Source organism: Schistocerca gregaria, chromosome 4 (genome assembly GCF_023897955.1).
Source record: "Schistocerca gregaria isolate iqSchGreg1 chromosome 4, iqSchGreg1.2, whole genome shotgun sequence".
Taxonomy (NCBI): domain Eukaryota; kingdom Metazoa; phylum Arthropoda; class Insecta; order Orthoptera; family Acrididae; genus Schistocerca; species Schistocerca gregaria.
The window spans coordinates 545,853,403-545,872,125 of NC_064923.1; the positions used below are offsets into that span (position 1 = coordinate 545,853,403).

The 18,723-nt window shown below is 50.9% G+C and overlaps 9 non-coding genes across 9 annotated transcripts; all 9 read right to left on the minus strand.

Annotated features, from left to right (window-relative positions):
- Nucleotides 1–656: 656 nt before the first annotated feature.
- Nucleotides 657–731, minus strand: Trnas-uga (transfer RNA serine (anticodon UGA)). The gene has a single exon. It is a non-coding gene; the product is annotated as a tRNA-Ser (tRNA).
- Nucleotides 732–1,256: 525 nt separating this feature from the next.
- Nucleotides 1,257–1,331, minus strand: Trnas-cga (transfer RNA serine (anticodon CGA)). The gene has a single exon. It is a non-coding gene; the product is annotated as a tRNA-Ser (tRNA).
- A 2,870-nt stretch (nucleotides 1,332–4,201) lies between these two features.
- Nucleotides 4,202–4,276, minus strand: Trnas-cga (transfer RNA serine (anticodon CGA)). Its single transcript has one exon. It is a non-coding gene; the product is annotated as a tRNA-Ser (tRNA).
- Nucleotides 4,277–5,101: 825 nt separating this feature from the next.
- On the minus strand, nucleotides 5,102–5,176 carry Trnas-cga (transfer RNA serine (anticodon CGA)). Its single transcript has one exon. It is a non-coding gene; the product is annotated as a tRNA-Ser (tRNA).
- A 2,871-nt stretch (nucleotides 5,177–8,047) lies between these two features.
- On the minus strand, nucleotides 8,048–8,122 carry Trnas-cga (transfer RNA serine (anticodon CGA)). Its single transcript has one exon. It is a non-coding gene; the product is annotated as a tRNA-Ser (tRNA).
- A 525-nt stretch (nucleotides 8,123–8,647) lies between these two features.
- Nucleotides 8,648–8,722, minus strand: Trnas-cga (transfer RNA serine (anticodon CGA)). The gene has a single exon. It is a non-coding gene; the product is annotated as a tRNA-Ser (tRNA).
- Nucleotides 8,723–12,140: 3,418 nt separating this feature from the next.
- Trnas-cga (transfer RNA serine (anticodon CGA)) lies at nucleotides 12,141–12,215 on the minus strand. The gene has a single exon. It is a non-coding gene; the product is annotated as a tRNA-Ser (tRNA).
- Nucleotides 12,216–12,440: 225 nt separating this feature from the next.
- On the minus strand, nucleotides 12,441–12,515 carry Trnas-cga (transfer RNA serine (anticodon CGA)). Its single transcript has one exon. It is a non-coding gene; the product is annotated as a tRNA-Ser (tRNA).
- Nucleotides 12,516–15,387: 2,872 nt separating this feature from the next.
- Nucleotides 15,388–15,462, minus strand: Trnas-uga (transfer RNA serine (anticodon UGA)). The gene has a single exon. It is a non-coding gene; the product is annotated as a tRNA-Ser (tRNA).
- Between the last annotated feature and the right edge of the window lie 3,261 nt (nucleotides 15,463–18,723).

Here is an 18,723-nt window from a genome sequence, read left to right on the forward strand (position 1 = left end):
TTTCACTCTGCAGCGGAGTGTGCGCTGATATGAAACTTCCTGGCAGATTAAAACTGTGTGCCCGACCGAGACTCGAACTCGGGCCTTTGCCTTTCGCGGGCAAGTGCTCTATCAGCTGAGCTACCAAAGCACGACTCACGTCCGGTACTCACAGCTTTACTTCTGCCAGTATCCGTCTCCTTCCTTCCAAACTTTACAGAAGCTCTTCTGCGAACCTTGCAGAACTAGCACTCCTGAAAGAGAGGATATTGCGGAGACATGGCTTAGCCACAGCCTGGGGGATGTTTCCAGAATGAGATTTTCACTCTGCAGCGGAGTGTGCGCTGATATGAAACTTCCTGGCAGATTAAAACTGTGTGCCCGACCGAGACTCGAACTCGGGACCTTTGCCTTTCGCAGGCAAGTGCTCTACCAACTGAGCCTCCGAAGCACGACTCACGTCCGGTACTCACAGCTTTACTTCTGCCAGTATCCGTCTCCTTCCTTCCAAACTTTACAGAAGCTCTTCTGCGAACCTTGCAGAACTAGCACTCCTGAAAGAAAGGATATTGCGGAGACATGGCTTAGCCACAGCCTGGGGGATGTTTCCAGAATGAGATTTTCAATCTGTAGCAGAGTGTGCGCTGATATGAAACTTCCTGGCAGATTAAAACGGTGTGCCCGACCGAGACTCGAACTCGGGACCTTTGCCTTTCACGGGCAAGTGCTCTACCAACTGAGCTACCGAAGCACGACTCACGTCCGGTACTCACAGCTTTACTTCTGCCAGTATCCGTCTCCTACCTTCCAAACTTTACAGAAGCTCTTCTGCGAACCTTGCAGAACTGGCACTCCTGAAAGAAAGGATATTGCAGAGATATGGCTTAGCCACAGCCTGGGGGATGTTTCCAGAATGAGATTTACACTCTGCAGCAGAGTGTGCGCTGATATGAAACTTCCTGGCAGATTAAAACTGTGTGCCCAACCGAGACTCGAACTCAGGACCTTTGCCTTTCGCGGGCAAGTGCTCTACCAACTGAGCTACCGAAGCATGACTCACGTCCGGTACTCACAGCTGTACTTCTGCCAGTATCCGTCTCCTACCTTCCAAACTTTACAGAAGCTCTTCTGCGAACCTTGCAGAACTAGCACTCCTGAAAGAAAGGATATTGCGGAGACATGGCTTAGCCACAGCCTGGGGGATGTTTCCAGAATGAGATTTTCACTCTGCAGCGGAGTGTGCGCTGATATGAAACTTCCTGGCAGATTAAAACTGTGTGCCCGACCGAGACTCGAACTCGGGACCTTTGCCTTTCGCGGGCAAGTGCTCTACCAACTGAGCTACCGAAGCACGACTCACGTCCGGTACTCACAGCTTTACTTCTGCCAGTATCCGTCTCCTACCTTCCAAACTTTACAGAAGCTCTTCTGCGAAACTTGCAGAACTAGCACTCCTGAAAGAAAGGATATTGCGGAGACATGGCTTAGCCACAGCCTGGGGGATGTTTCCAGAATGAGATTTATACTCTGCAGCGGAGTGTGCGCTGATATGAAACTTCCTGGCAGATTAAAACTGTGTGCCCGACCGAGACTCGAACTCGGGCCTTTGCCTTTCGCGGGCAAGTGCTCTATCAGCTGAGCTACCAAAGCACGACTCACGTCCGGTACTCACAGCTTTACTTCTGCCAGTATCCGTCTCCTACCTTCCAAACTTTACAGAAGCTCTTCTGCGAACCTTGCAGAACTAGCACTCCTGAAAGAAAGGATATTGCGGAGACATGGCTTAGCCACAGCCTGGGGGATGTTTCCAGAATGAGATTTATACTCTGCAGCGGAGTGTGCGCTGATATGAAACTTCCTGGCAGATTAAAACTGTGTGCCCGACCGAGACTCGAACTCGGGCCTTTGCCTTTCGCGGGCAAGTGCTCTATCAGCTGAGCTACCAAAGCACGACTCACGTCCGGTACTCACAGCTTTACTTCTGCCAGTATCCGTCTCCTACCTTCCAAACTTTACAGAAGCTCTTCTGCGAACCTTGCAGAACTAGCACTCCTGAAAGAAAGGATATTGCGGAGACATGGCTTAGCCACAGCCTGGGGGATGTTTCCAGAATGAGATTTTCACTCTGCAGCAGAGTGTGCGCTGATATGAAACTTCCTGGCAGATTAAAACTGTGTGCCCGACCGAGACTCGAACTCTGGTCCTTTGCCTTTCGCGGGCAAGTGCTCTACCAGCTGAGCTACCGAAGCACGACTCACGTCCGGTACTCACAGCTTTACTTCTGCCAGTATCCGTCTCCTACCTTCCAAACTTTACAGAAGCTCTTCTGCGAAACTTGCAGAACTAGCACTCCTGAAAGAAAGGATATTGCGGAGACATGGCTTAGCCACAGCCTGGGGGATGTTTCCAGAATGAGATTTTCACTCTACAGCGGAGTGCGCGCTGATATGAAACTTCCTGGCAGATTAAAACTGTGTGCCCGACGGATACTCGAACTCGGGACCTTTGCCTTTCGCGGGCAAGTGCTCTACCAACTGAGCTACCGAAGCACGACTCACGTCCGGTACTCACAGCTTTACTTCTGCCAGTATCCGTCTCCTACCTTCCAAACTTTACAGAAGCTCTTCTGTGAACCTTGCAGAACTAGCACTCCTGAAAGAAAGGATATTGCGGAGACATGGCTTAGCCACAGCCTGGGGGATGTTTCCAGAATGAGATTTTCACTCTGCAGCGGAGTGTGCGCTGATATGAAACTTCCTGGCAGATTAAAACTGTGTGCCCGACCGAGACTCGAACTCGGGACCTTTGCCTTTCGCAGGCAAGTGCTCTACCAACTGAGCTACCGAAGCACGACTCACGTCCGGTACTCACAGCTTTACTTCTGCCAGTATCCGTCTCCTACCTTCCAAACTTTACAGAAGCTCTTCCGCGAACCTTGCAGAACTAGCACTCCTGAAAGAAAGGATATTGCGGAGACATGGCTTAGCCACAGCCTGGGGGATGTTTCCAGAATGAGATTTTCACTCTGCAGCGGAGTGTGCGCTGATATGAAACTTCCTGGCAGATTAAAACTGTGTGCCCAACCGAGACTCGAACTCGGGACCATTGCCTTTCCGCAGTGGTTAGCACACTGGACTCGCATTCGGGAGGACGACGGTTCAATCCCGTCTCCAGCCATTCTGATTTAGGTTTTCCGTGATTTCCCTAAATCGTTTCAGGAAAATGCCGGGATGGTCCCTTTGAAAGGGCACGGCCGATTTCCTTCCCAATCCTTCCCTAACCCGAGCTTGCGCTAAGTCTCTAATGACCTCGTCGTCGACGGGACGTTAAACACTAACCACGACCACCAACAATGCCTTTCGCGGGCAAGTGCTCTACCAACTGAGCTACCGAAGCACGACTCACGTCCGGTACTCACAGCTTTACTTCTGCCAGTATCCGTCTCCTTCCTTCCAAACTTTACAGAAGCTCTTCTGCGAACCTTGCAGAACTAGCACTCCTGAAAGAAAGGATATTGCGGAGACATGGCTTAGCCACAGCCTGGGGGATGTTTCCAGAATGAGATTTTCACTCTGCAGCAGAGTGTGCGCTGATATGAAACTTCCTGGCAGATTAAAACTTTGTGTCCGACCGAGACTCGAACTCGGGATCTTTGTCATTCGCGGGCAAGTGCTCTACCAACTGAGCTACCGAAGCACGACTCACGTCCGGTACTCACAGCTTTACTTCTGCCAGTATCCGTCTCCTACCTTACAAACTTTACAGAAGCTCTTCTGCGAAACTTGCAGAACTAGCACTCCTGAAAGAAAGGATATTGCGGAGACATGGCTTAGCCACAGCCTGGGGGATGTTTCCAGAATGAGATTTTCACTCTGCAGCGGAGTGTGCGCTGATATGAAACTTCCTGGCAGATTAAAACTGTGTGCCCGACCGAGACTCGAACTCGGGACCTTTGCCTTTCGCAGGCAAGTGCTCTACCAACTGAGCCTACGAAGCACGACTCACGTCCGGTACTCACAGCTTTACTTCTGCCAGTATCCGTCTCCTACCTTCCAAACTTTACAGAAGCTCTTCTGCGAAACTTGCAGAACTAGCACTCCTGAAAGAAAGGATATTGCGGAGACATGGCTTAGCCACAGCCTGGGGGATGTTTCCAGAATGAGATTTTCAATCTGCAGCAGAGTGTGCGCTGATATGAAACTTCCTGGCAGATTAAAACTGTGTGCCCGACCGAGACTCGAACTCGGGACCTTTGCCTTTCGCGGGCAAGTGCTCTACCAACTGAGCTACCGAAGCACGACTCACGTCCGGTACTCACAGCTTTACTTCTGCCAGTATCCGTCTCCTTCCTTCCAAACTTTACAGAAGCTCTTCTGCGAAACTTGCAGAACTAGCACTCCTGAAAGAAAGGATATTGCGGAGACATGGCTTAGTCACAGCCTGGGGGATGTTTCCAGAATGAGATTTTCACTCTGCAGCGGAGTGTGCGCTGATATGAAACTTCCTGGCAGATTAAAACTGTGTGCCCGATCGAGACTCGAACTCGGGACCTTTGCCTTTCGCGGGCAAGTGCTCTACCAACTGAGCTACCGAAGCACGACTCACGTCCGGTACTCACAGCTTTACTTCTGCCAGTATCCGTCTCCTACCTTCCAAACTTTACAGAAGCTCTTCTGCGAACCTTGCAGAACTGGCACTCCTGAAAGAAAGGATATTGCGGAGATATGGCTTAGCCACAGCCTGGGGGATGTTTCCAGAATGAGATTTACACTCTGCAGCAGAGTGTGCGCTGATATGAAACTTCCTGGCAGATTAAAACTGTGTGCCCAACCGAGACTCGAACTCAGGACCTTTGCCTTTCGCGGGCAAGTGCTCTACCAACTGAGCTACCGAAGCATGACTCACGTCCGGTACTCACAGCTGTACTTCTGCCAGTATCCGTCTCCTACCTTCCAAACTTTACAGAAGCTCTTCTGCGAACCTTGCAGAACTAGCACTCCTGAAAGAAAGGATATTGCGGAGACATGGCTTAGCCACAGCCTGGGGGATGTTTCCAGAATGAGATTTTCACTCTGCAGCGGAGTGTGCGCTGATATGAAACTTCCTGGCAGATTAAAACTGTGTGCCCGACCGAGACTCGAACTCGGGACCTTTGCCTTTCGCGGGCAAGTGCTCTACCAACTGAGCTACCGAAGCACGACTCACGTCCGGTACTCACAGCTTTACTTCTGCCAGTATCCGTCTCCTACCTTCCAAACTTTACAGAAGCTCTTCTGCGAACCTTGCAGAACTAGCACTCCTGAAAGAAAGGATATTGCGGAGACATGGCTTAGCCACAGCCTGGGGGATGTTTCCAGAATGAGATTTATACTCTGCAGCGGAGTGTGCGCTGATATGAAACTTCCTGGCAGATTAAAACTGTGTGCCCGACCGAGACTCGAACTCGGGCCTTTGCCTTTCGCGGGCAAGTGCTCTGTCAGCTGAGCTACCAAAGCACGACTCACGTCCGGTACTCACAGCTTTACTTCTGCCAGTATCCGTCTCCTACCTTCCAAACTTTACAGAAGCTCTTCTGCGAACCTTGCAGAACTAGCACTCCTGAAAGAAAGGATATTGCGGAGACATGGCTTAGCCACAGCCTGGGGGATGTTTCCAGAATGAGATTTTCACTCTGCAGCGGAGTGTGCGCTGATATGAAACTTCCTGGCAGATTAAAACTGTGTGCCCGACCGAGACTCGAACTCTGGTCCTTTGCCTTTCGCGGGCAAGTGCTCTACCAGCTGAGCTACCGAAGCACGACTCACGTCCGGTACTCACAGCTTTACTTCTGCCAGTATCCGTCTCCTACCTTCCAAACTTTACAGTAGCTCTTCTGCGAAACTTGCAGAACTAGCACTCCTGAAAGAAAGGATATTGCGGAGACATGGCTTAGCCACAGCCTGGGGGATGTTTCCAGAATGAGATTTTCACTCTACAGCGGAGTGCGCGCTGATATGAAACTTCCTGGCAGATTAAAACTGTGTGCCCGACGGATACTCGAACTCGGGACCTTTGCCTTTCGCGGGCAAGTGCTCTACCAACTGAGCTACCGAAGCACGACTCACGTCCGGTACTCACAGCTTTACTTCTGCCAGTATCCGTCTCCTACCTTCCAAACTTTACAGAAGCTCTTCTGTGAACCTTGCAGAACTAGCACTCCTGAAAGAAAGGATATTGCGGAGACATGGCTTAGCCACAGCCTGGGGGATGTTTCCAGAATGAGATTTTCACTCTGCAGCGGAGTGTGCGCTGATATGAAACTTCCTGGCAGATTAAAACTGTGTGCCCGACCGAGACTCGAACTCGGGACCTTTGCCTTTCGCAGGCAAGTGCTCTACCAACTGAGCTACCGAAGCACGACTCACGTCCGGTACTCACAGCTTTACTTCTGCCAGTATCCGTCTCCTACCTTCCAAACTTTACAGAAGCTCTTCCGCGAACCTTGCAGAACTAGCACTCCTGAAAGAAAGGATATTGCGGAGACATGGCTTAGCCACAGCCTGGGGGATGTTTCCAGAATGAGATTTTCACTCTGCAGCGGAGTGTGCGCTGATATGAAACTTCCTGGCAGATTAAAACTGTGTGCCCAACCGAGACTCGAACTCGGGACCATTGCCTTTCCGCAGTGGTTGGCACACTGGACTCGCATTCGGGAGGACGACGGTTCAATCCCGTCTCCAGCCATTCTGATTTAGGTTTTCCGTGATTTCCCTAAATCGTTTCAGGAAAATGCCGGGATGGTCCCTTTGAAAGGGCACGGCCGATTTCCTTCCCAATCCTTCCCTAACCCGAGCTTGCGCTAAGTCTCTAATGACCTCGTCGTCGACGGGACGTTAAACACTAACCACGACCACCAACAATGCCTTTCGCGGGCAAGTGCTCTACCAACTGAGCTACCGAAGCACGACTCACGTCCGGTACTCACAGCTTTACTTCTGCCAGTATCCGTCTCCTTCCTTCCAAACTTTACAGAAGCTCTTCTGCGAACCTTGCAGAACTAGCACTCCTGAAAGAAAGGATATTGCGGAGACATGGCTTAGCCACAGCCTGGGGGATGTTTCCAGAATGAGATTTTCACTCTGCAGCAGAGTGTGCGCTGAGATGAAACTTCCTGGCAGATTAAAACTTTGTGTCCGACCGAGACTCGAACTCGGGATCTTTGTCATTCGCGGGCAAGTGCTCTACCAACTGAGCTACCGAAGCACGACTCACGTCCGGTACTCACAGCTTTACTTCTGCCAGTATCCGTCTCCTACCTTACAAACTTTACAGAAGCTCTTCTGCGAAACTTGCAGAACTAGCACTCCTGAAAGAAAGGATATTGCGGAGACATGGCTTAGCCACAGCCTGGGGGATGTTTCCAGAATGAGATTTTTACTCTGCAGCGGAGTGTGCGCTGATATGAAACTTCCTGGCAGATTAAAACTGTGTGCCTGACCGAGACTCGAACTCGGGACCTTTGCCTTTCGCGGGCAAGTGCTCTACCAACTGAGCTACCGAAGCACGACTCACGTCCGGTACTCACAGCTTTACTTCTGCCAGTATCCGTCTCCTTTCTTCCAAACTTTACAGAAGCTCTTCTGCGAACCTTGCAGAACTAGCACTCCTGAAAGAGAGGATATTGCGGAGACATGGCTTAGCCACAGCCTGGGGGATGTTTCCAGAATGAGATTTTCACTCTGCAGCGGAGTGTGCGCTGATATGAAACTTCCTGGCAGATTAAAACTGTGTGCCCGACCGAGACTCGAACTCGGGACCTTTGCCTTTCGCAGGCAAGTGCTCTACCAACTGAGCCTCCGAAGCACGACTCACGTCCGGTACTCACAGCTTTACTTCTGCCAGTATCCGTCTCCTACCTTCCAAACTTTACAGAAGCTCTTCTGCGAAACTTGCAGAACTAGCACTCCTGAAAGAAAGGATATTGCGGAGACATGGCTTAGCCACAGCCTGGGGGATGTTTCCAGAATGAGATTTTCAATCTGCAGCAGAGTGTGCGCTGATATGAAACTTCCTGGCAGATTAAAACTGTGTGCCCGACCGAGACTCGAACTCGGGACCTTTGCCTTTCGCGGGCAAGTGCTCTACCAACTGAGCTACCGAAGCACGACTCACGTCCGGTACTCACAGCTTTACTTCTGCCAGTATCCGTCTCCTTCCTTCCAAACTTTACAGAAGCTCTTCTGCGAAACTTGCAGAACTAGCACTCCTGAAAGAAAGGATATTGCGGAGACATGGCTTAGTCACAGCCTGGGGGATGTTTCCAGAATGCGATTTTCACTCTGCAGCGGAGTGTGCGCTGATATGAAACTTCCTGGCAGATTAAAACTGTGTGCCCGATCGAGACTCGAACTCGGGACCTTTGCCTTTCGCGGGCAAGTGCTCTACCAACTGAGCTACCGACGCACGATTCATGTCCGGTACTCACAGCTTTACTTCTGCCAGTATCCGTCTCCTACCTTCCAAACTTTACACAAGCTCTTCCGCGAACCTTGCAGAACTAGCACTCCTGAAAGAAAGGATATTGCGGAGACATGGCTTAGCCACATCCTGGGGGATGTTTCCGGAATGAGATTTTCACTCTGCAGCGGAGTGTGCGCTGATATGAAACTTCCTGGCAGATTAAAACTGTGTGCCCGACCGAGACTCGAACTCGGGACCTTTGCCTTTCGCGGGCAAGTGCTCTACCAACTGAGCTACCGAAGCACGACTCACGTCCGGTACTCACAGCTTTACTTCTGCCAGTATCCGTATCCTACCTTACAAACTTTACAGAAGCTCTTCCGCGAACCTTGCAGAACTAGCACTCCTGAAAGAAAGGATATTGCGGAGACATGGCTTAGCCACAGCCTGGGGGATGTTTCCAGAATGAGATTTTCACTCTGCAGCGGAGTGTGCGCTGATATGAAACTTCCTGGCAGATTAAAACTGTGTGCCCGACCGAGACTCGAACTCGGGACCTTTGCCTTTCGCAGGCAAGTGCTCTACCAACTGAGCTTCCGAAGCACGACTCACGTCCGGTACTCACAGCTTTACTTCTGCCAGTATGTGTCTCCTACCTTCCAAACTTTACAGAAGCTCTTCCGCGAACCTTGCAGAACTAGCACTCCTGAAAGAAAGGATATTGCGGAGACATGGCTTAGCCACAGCCTGGGGGATGTTTCCAGAATGAGATTTTCACTCTGCAGCGGTGTGTGCTCTGATATGAAACTTCCTGGCAGATTAAAACTGTGTGCCCAACCGAGACTTCAACTCGGGACCTTTGCCTTTCGCGGGCAAGTGCTCTACCAACTAAGCTACCGAAGCACGACTCACGTCCGGTACTCACAGCTTTACTTCTGCCAGTATCTGTCTCCTATCTTCCAAACTTTACAGAAGCTCTTCTGCGAACCTTGCAGAACTAGCACTCCTGAAAGAAAGGATATTGCGGAGACATGGCTTAGCCACAGCCTGGTGGATATTTCCAGAATGAGATTTTTACTCTGCAGCGGAGTGTGCGCTGATATGAAACTTCCTGGCAGATTAAAACTGTGTGCCCAGCCGAGACTCGAACTCAGGACCTTTGCCTTTCGCGGGCAAGTGCTCTACCAACTGAGCTACCGAAGCACGACTCACGTCCGGTACTCACAGCTTTACTTCTGCCAGTATCCGTCTCCTACCTTCCAAACTTTACAGAAGCTCTTCCGCGAACCTTGCAGAACTAGCACTCCTGAAAGAAAGGATATTGCGGAGATATGGCTTAGCCACAGCCTGGGGGATGTTTCCAGAATGAGATTTTCACTCTGCAGCGGAGTGTGCGCTGATACGAAACTTCCTGGCAGATTAAAACTGTGTGCCCGACCGAGACTCGAACTCGGGACCTTTGCCTTTCGCAGGCAAGTGCTCTACCAACTGAGCTTCCGAAGCACGACTCACGTCCGGTACTCACAGCTTTACTTCTGCCAGTATGTGTCTCCTACCTTCCAAACTTTACAGAAGCTCTTCCGCGAACCTTGCAGAACTAGCACTCCTGAAAGAAAGGATATTGCGGAGACATGGCTTAGCCACAGCCTGGGGGATGTTTCCAGAATGAGATTTTCACTCTGCAGCGGTGTGTGCTCTGATATGAAACTTCCTGGCAGATTAAAACTGTGTGCCCAACCGAGACTCGAACTCGGGAGCATTACCTTTCCGCAGTGGTTAGCACACTGGACTCGCATTCGGGAGGACGACGGTTCAATCCCGTCCCCGGCCATTCTGATTTAGGTTTTCCGTGATTTCCCTAAATCGTTTCAGGAAAATGCCGGGATGGTCCCTTTGAAAGGGCACGGCCGATTTCCTTCCCAATCCTTCCCTAACCCGAGCTTGCGCTCCGTCTCTAATGACCTCGTCGTCGACGGGACGTTAAACACTAACCACGACCACCACCAATGCCTTTCGCGGGCAAGTGCTCTACCAACTGAGCTACCGAAGCACGACTCACGTCCGGTACTCACAGCTTTACTTCTGCCAGTATCCGTCTCCTTCCTTCCAAACTTTACAGAAACTCTTCTGCGAACCTTGCAGAACTAGCACTCCTGAAAGAAAGGATATTGCGGAGACATGGCTTAGCCACAGCCTGGGGGATGTTTCCAGAATGAGATTTTCACTCTGCAGCGGAGTGTGCCCTGATATGAAACTTCCTGGCAGATTAAAACTGTGTGCCCGACCGAGACTCGAACTCGGGACCATTGCCTTTCCGCAGTGGTTAGCACACTGGACTCGCATTCGGGAGGACGACGGTTCAATCCCGTCTCCGGCCATTCTGATTTAGGTTTTCCGTGATTTCCCTAAATCGTTTCAGGCAAATGCCGGGATGGTCCCTTTGAAAGGGCACGGCCGATTTCCTTCCCAATCCTTCCCTAACCCGAGCTTGCGCTCCGTCTCTAATGACCTCGTCGTCGACGGGACGTTAAACACTAACCACCACCACCACCATTGCCTTTCGCGGGCAAGTGCTCTACCAACTGAGCTACCGAAGCACGACTCACGTCCGGTACTCACAGCTTTACTTCTGCCAGTATCCGTCTCCTACCTTCCAAACTTTACAGAAGCTCTTCTGCGAAACTTGCAGAACTAGCACTCCTGAAAGAAAGGATATTGCGGAGACATGGCTTAGCCACAGCCTGGGGGATGTTTCCAGAATGAGATTTTCACTCTGCAGCGGAGTGTGCGCTGATATGAAACTTCCTGGCAGATTAAAACTGTGTGCCCGACGGAGACTCGAACTCGGGACCTTTGCCTTTCGCAGGCAAGTGCTCTACCAACTGAGCCTCCGAAGCACGACTCACGTCCGGTACTCACAGCTTTACTTCTGCCAGTATCCGTCTCCTTCCTTCCAAACTTTACAGAAGCTCTTCTGCGAACCTTGCAGAACTAGCACTCCTGAAAGAAAGGATATTGCGGAGACATGGCTTAGCCACAGCCTGGGGGATGTTTCCAGAATGAGATTTATACTCTGCAGCGGAGTGTGCGCTGATATGAAACTTCCTGGCAGATTAAAACTGTGTGCCCGACCGAGACTCGAACTCGGGCCTTTGCCTTTCGCGGGCAAGTGCTCTATCAGCTGAGCTACCAAAGCACGACTCACGTCCGGTACTCACAGCTTTACTTCTGCCAGTATCCGTCTCCTACCTTCCAAACTTTACAGAAGCTCTTCTGCGAACCTTGCAGAACTAGCACTCCTGAAAGAAAGGATATTGCGGAGACATGGCTTAGCCACAGCCTGGGGGATGTTTCCAGAATGAGATTTTCACTCTGCAGCGGAGTGTGCGCTGATATGAAACTTCCTGGCAGATTAAAACTGTGTGCCCGACCGAGACTCGAACTCTGGTCCTTTGCCTTTCGCGGGCAAGTGCTCTACCAGCTGAGCTACCGAAGCACGACTCACGTCCGGTACTCACAGCTTTACTTCTGCCAGTATCCGTCTCCTACCTTCCAAACTTTACAGAAGCTCTTCTGCGAAACTTGCAGAACTAGCACTCCTGAAAGAAAGGATATTGCGGAGACATGGCTTAGCCACAGCCTGGGGGATGTTTCCAGAATGAGATTTTCACTCTGCAGCGGAGTGTGCGCTGATATGAAACTTCCTGGCAGATTAAAACTGTGTGCCCGACCGAGACTCGAACTCGGGACCTTTGCCTTTCGCGGGCAAGTGCTCTACCAACTGAGCTACCGAAGCACGACTCACGTCCGGTACTCACAGCTTTACTTCTGCCAGTATCCGTCTCCTACCTTCCAAACTTTACAGAAGCTCTTCTGTGAACCTTGCAGAACTAGCACTCCTGAAAGAAAGGATATTGCGGAGACATGGCTTAGCCACAGCCTGGGGGATGTTTCCAGAATGAGATTTTCACTCTGCAGCGGAGTGTGCGCTGATATGAAACTTCCTGGCAGATTAAAACTGTGTGCCCGACCGAGACTCGAACTCGGGACCTTTGCCTTTCGAAGGCAAGTGCTCTACCAACTGAGCTACCGAAGCACGACTCACGTCCGGTACTCACAGCTTTACTTCTGCCAGTATCCGTCTCCTACCTTCCAAACTTTACAGAAGCTCTTCCGCGAACCTTGCAGAACTAGCACTCCTGAAAGAAAGGATATTGCGGAGACATGGCTTAGCCACAGCCTGGGGGATGTTTCCAGAATGAGATTTTCACTCTGCAGCGGAGTGTGCGCTGATATGAAACTTCCTGGCAGATTAAAACTGTGTGCCCGACCGAGACTCGAACTCGGGACCATTGCCTTTCCGCAGTGGTTAGCACACTGGACTCGCATTCGGGACGACGACGGTTCAATCCCGTCTCCGGCCATTCTGATTTAGGTTTTCTGTGATTTCCCTAAATCGTTTCAGGAAAATGCCGGGATGGTCCCTTTGAAAGGGCACGGCCGATTTCCTTCCCAATCCTTCCCTAACCCGAGCTTGCGCTAAGTCTCTAATGACCTCGTCGTCGACGGGACGTTAAACACTAACCACGACCACCAACAATGCCTTTCGCGGGCAAGTGCTCTACCAACTGAGCTACCGAAGCACGACTCACGTCCGGTACTCACAGCTTTACTTCTGCCAGTATCCGTCTCCTTCCTTCCAAACTTTACGGAAGCTCTTCTGCGAACCTTGCAGAACTAGCACTCCTGAAAGAAAGGATATTGCGGAGACATGGCTTAGCCACAGCCTGGGAGATGTTTCCAGAATGAGATTTTCACTCTGCAGCAGAGTGTGCGCTGATATGAAACTTCCTGGCAGATTAAAACTTTGTGTCCGACCGAGACTCGAACTCGGGATCTTTGTCATTCGCGGGCAAGTGCTCTACCAACTGAGCTACCGAAGCACGACTCACGTCCGGTACTCACAGCTTTACTTCTGCCAGTATCCGTCTCCTACCTTACAAACTTTACAGAAGCTCTTCTGCGAAACTTGCAGAACTAGCACTCCTGAAAGAAAGGATATTGCGGAGACATGGCTTAGCCACAGACTGGGGGATGTTTCCAGAATGAGATTTTTACTCTGCAGCGGAGTGTGCGCTGATATGAAACTTCCTGGCAGATTAAAACTGTGTGCCTGACCGAGACTCGAACTCGGGACCTTTGCCTTTCGCGGGCAAGTGCTCTACCAACTGAGCTACCGAAGCACGACTCACGTCCGGTACTCACAGCTTTACTTCTGCCAGTATCCGTCTCCTTTCTTCCAAACTTTACAGAAGCTCTTCTGCGAACCTTGCAGAACTAGCACTCCTGAAAGAGAGGATATTGCGGAGACATGGCTTAGCCACATCCTGGGGGATGTTTCCAGAATGAGATTTTCACTCTGCAGCGGAGTGTGCGCTGATATGAAACTTCCTGGCAGATTAAAACTGTGTGCCCGACCGAGACTCGAACTCGGGACCTTTGCCTTTCGCAGGCAAGTGCTCTACCAACTGAGCCTCCGAAGCACGACTCACGTCCGGTACTCACAGCTTTACTTCTGCCAGTATCCGTCTCCTTCCTTCCAAACTTTACAGAAGCTCTTCTGCGAAACTTGCAGAACTAGCACTCCTGAAAGAAAGGATATTGCGGAGACATGGCTTAGCCACAGCCTGGGGGATGTTTCCAGAATGAGATTTTTACTCTGCAGCGGAGTGTGCGCTGATATGAAACCTTCTGGCAGATTAAAACTGTGTGCCCGACCGAGACTCGAACTCAGGACCTTTGCCTTTCGCGGGCAAGTGCTCTACCAACTGAGCTACCGAAGCACGACTCACGTCCGGTACTCACAGCTGTACTTCTGCCAGTATCCGTCTCCTACCTTCCAAACTTTACAGAAGCTCTTCTGCGAACCTTGCAGAACTAGCACTCCTGAAAGAAAGGATATTGCGGAGATATGGCTTAGCCACAGCCTGGGGGATGTTTCCAGAATGAGATTTTCACTCTGCAGCGGAGTGTGCGCTGATATGAAACTTCCTGGCAGATTAAAACTGTGTGCCCGACCGAGACTCGAACTCGGTACCTTTGCCTTTCATGGGTAAGTGCTCCACCAACTGAGCTACCGAAGCACGACTCACGTCCGGTACTCACAGCTTTACTTCTGCCAGTATCCGTCTCCTACCTTCCAAACTTTACAGAAGCTCTTCCGCGAACCTTGCAGAACTAGCACTCCTGAAAGAAAGGATATTGCGGAGACATGGCTTAGCCACAGCCTGGGGGATGTTTCCAGAATGAGATTTTCACTCTGCAGCGGAGTGTGCGCTGATATGAAACTTCCTGGCAGATTAAAACTGTGTGCCCGACCGAGACTCGAAGTCGGGACCTTTGCCTTTCGCGGGCAAGTGCTCTACCAACTGAGCTACCGAAGCACGACTCACGTCCGGTACTCACAGCTTTATTTCTGCCAGTATCCGTCTCCTTCCTTCCAAACTTTACAGAAGCTCTTCTGCGAAACTTGCAGAACTAGCACTCCTGAAAGAAAGGATATTGCGGAGACATGGCTTAGTCACAGCCTGGGGGATGTTTCCAGAATGAGATTTTCACTCTGCAGCGGAGTGTGCGCTGATATGAAACTTCCTGGCAGATTAAAACTGTGTGCCCGATCGAGACTCGAACTCGGGACCTTTGCCTTTCGCGGGCAAGTGCTCTACCAACTGAGCTACCGACGCACGATTCATGTCCGGTACTCACAGCTTTACTTCTGCCAGTATCCGTCTCCTACCTTCCAAACTTTACACAAGCTCTTCCGCGAACCTTGCAGAACTAGCACTCCTGAAAGAAAGGATATTGTGGAGACATGGCTTAGCCACAGCCTGGGGGATGTTTCCGGAATGAGATTTTCACTCTGCAGCGGAGTGTGCGCTGATATGAAACTTCCTGGCAGATTAAAACTGTGTGCCCGACCGAGACTCGAACTCGGGACCTTTGCCTTTCACGGGCAAGTGCTCTACCAACTGAGCTACCGAAGCACGACTCACGTCCGGTACTCACAGCTTTACTTCTGCCAGTATCCGTATCCTACCTTCCAAACTTTACAGAAGCTCTTCCGCGAACCTTGCAGAACTAGCACTCCTGAAAGAAAGGATATTGCGGAGACATGGCTTAGCCACAGCCTGGGGGATGTTTCCAGAATGAGATTTTCACTCTGCAGCGGAGTGTGCGCTGATATGAAACTTCCTGGCAGATTAAAACTGTGTGCCCAACCGAGACTTCAACTCGGGACCTTTGCCTTTCGCGGGCAAGTGCTCTACCAACTAAGCTACCGAAGCACGACTCACGTCCGGTACTCACAGCTTTACTTCTGCCAGTATCTGTCTCCTATCTTCCAAACTTTACAGAAGCTCTTCTGCGAACCTTGCAGAACTAGCACTCCTGAAAGAAAGGATATTGCGGAGACATGGCTTAGCCACAGCCTGGTGGATGTTTCCAGAATGAGATTTTTACTCTGCAGCGGAGTGTGCGCTGATATGAAACTTCCTGGCAGATTAAAACTGTGTGCCCAGCCGAGACTCGAACTCAGGACCTTTGCCTTTCGCGGGCAAGTGCTCTACCAACTGAGCTACCGAAGCACGACTCACGTCCGGTACTCACAGCTTTACTTCTGCCAGTATCCGTCTCCTACCTTCCAAACTTTACAGAAGCTCTTCCGCGAACCTTGCAGAACTAGCACTCCTGAAAGAAAGGATATTGCGGAGATATGGCTTAGCCACAGCCTGGGGGATGTTTCCAGAATGAGATTTTCACTCTGCAGCGGAGTGTGCGCTGATATGAAACTTCCTGGCAGATTAAAACTTTGTGCCCGACCGAGACTCGAACTCGGGACCTTTGCCTTTCGCAGGCAAGTGCTCTACCAACTGAGCTTCCGAAGCACGACTCACGTCCGGTACTCACAGCTTTACTTCTGCCAGTATGTGTCTCCTACCTTCCAAACTTTACAGAAGCTCTTCCGCGAACCTTGCAGAACTAGCACTCCTGAAAGAAAGGATATTGCGGAGACATGGCTTAGCCACAGCCTGGGGGATGTTTCCAGAATGAGATTTTCACTCTGCAGCGGTGTGTGCTCTGATATGAAACTTCCTGGCAGATTAAAACTGTGTGCCCGACCGAGACTCGAACTCGGGACCATTACCTTTCCGCAGTGGTTAGCACACTGGACTCGCATTCGGGAGGACGACGGTTCAATCCCGTCCCCGGCCATTCTGATTTAGGTTTTCCGTGATTTCCCTAAATCGTTTCAGGAAAATGCCGGGATGGTCCCTTTGAAAGGGCACGGCCGATTTCCTTCCCAATCCTTCCCTAACCCGAGCTTGCGCTCCGTCTCTAATGACCTCGTCGTCGACGGGACGTTAAACACTAACCACGACCACCACCAATGCCTTTCGCGGGCAAGTGCTCTACCAACTGAGCTACCGAAGCACGACTCACGTCCGGTACTCACAGCTTTACTTCTGCCAGTATCCGTCTCCTTCCTTCCAAACTTTACAGAAGCTCTTCTGCGAACCTTGCAGAACTAGCACACCTGAAAGAAAGGATATTGCGGAGACATGGCTTAGCCACAGCCTGGGGGATGTTTCCAGAATGAGATTTTCACTCTGCAGCGGAGTGTGCCCTGATATGAAACTTCCTGGCAGATTAAAACTGTGTGCCCGACCGAGACTCGAACTCGGGACCATTGCCTTTCCGCAGTGGTTAGCACACTGGACTCGCATTCGGGAGGACGACGGTTCAATCCCGTCTCCGGCCATTCTGATTTAGGTTTTCCGTGATTTCCCTAAATCGTTTCAGGCAAATGCCGGGATGGTCCCTTTGAAAGGGCACGGCCGATTTCCTTCCCAATCCTTCCCTAACCCGAGCTTGCGCTCCGTCTCTAATGACCTCGTCGTCGACGGGACGTTAAACACTAACCACCACCACCACCATTGCCTTTCGCGGGCAAGTGCTCTACCAACTGAGCTACCGAAGCACGACTCACGTCCGGTACTCACAGCTTTACTTCTGCCAGTATCCGTCTCCTACCTTCCAAACTTTACAGAAGCTCTTCTGCGAACCTTGCAGAACTAGCACTCCTGAAAGAAAGGATATTGCGGAGACATGGCTTAGCCACAGCCTGGGGGATGTTTCCAGAATGAGATTTTCACTCTGCAGCGGAGTGTGCGCTGATATGAAACTTCCTGGCAGATTAAAACTGTGTGCCTGACCGAGACTCGAACTCGGGACCTTTGCCTTTCGCGGGCAAGTGCTCTACCAACTGAGCTACCGAAGCACGACTCACGTCCGGTACTCACAGCTTTACTTCTGCCAGTATCCGTCTCCTTCCTTCCAAACTTTACAGAAGCTCTTCTGCGAACCTTGCAGAACCAGCACTCCTGAAAGGAAGGATATTGCGGAGACATGGCTTAGCCACAGCCTGGGGGATGTTTCCAGAATGAGATTTTCACTCTGCAGCGGAGTGTGCGCTGATATGAAACTTCCTGGCAGATTAAAACTGTGTGCCCGACCGAGACTCGAACTCGGGACCTTTGCCTTTCGCAGGCAAGTGCTCTACCAACTGAGCCTCCGAAGCACGACTCACGTCCGGTACTCACAGCTTTACTTCTGCCAGTATCCGTCTCCTTCCTTCCAAACTTTACAGAAGCTCTTCTGCGAACCTTGCAGAACTAGCACTCCTGAAAGAAAGGATATTGTGGAGATATGGCTTAGCCACAGCCTGGGGGATGTTTCCAGAATGAGATTTACACTCTGCAGCAGAGTGTGCGCTGATATGAAACTTTCTGGCATATTAAAACTGTGTGCCCAACCGAGACTCGAACTCAGGACCTTTGCCTTTCGCGGGCAAGTGCTCTACCAACTGAGATACCGAAGCACGACTCACGTCCGGTACTCACAGCTGTACTTCTGCCAGTATCCGTCTCCTACCTTCCAAACTTTACAGAAGCTCTTCTGCGAACCTTGCAGAACTAGCACTCCTGAAAGAAAGGATATTGCGGAGACACGGCTTAGCCACAGCCTGGGGGATGTTTCCGGAATGAGATTTTCACTCTGCAGCGGAGTGTGCGCTGATATGAAACTTCCTGGCAGATTAAAACTGTGTGTCCAACCGAGACTCGAACTCGGGACCGTTGCCTTTCGCGGGCAAGTGCTCTACCAACTGAGCTACTGAAGCACGACTCACGTCCGGTACTCACAGCTTTACTTCTGCCAGTATCCGTCTCCTACCTTCCAAACTTTACA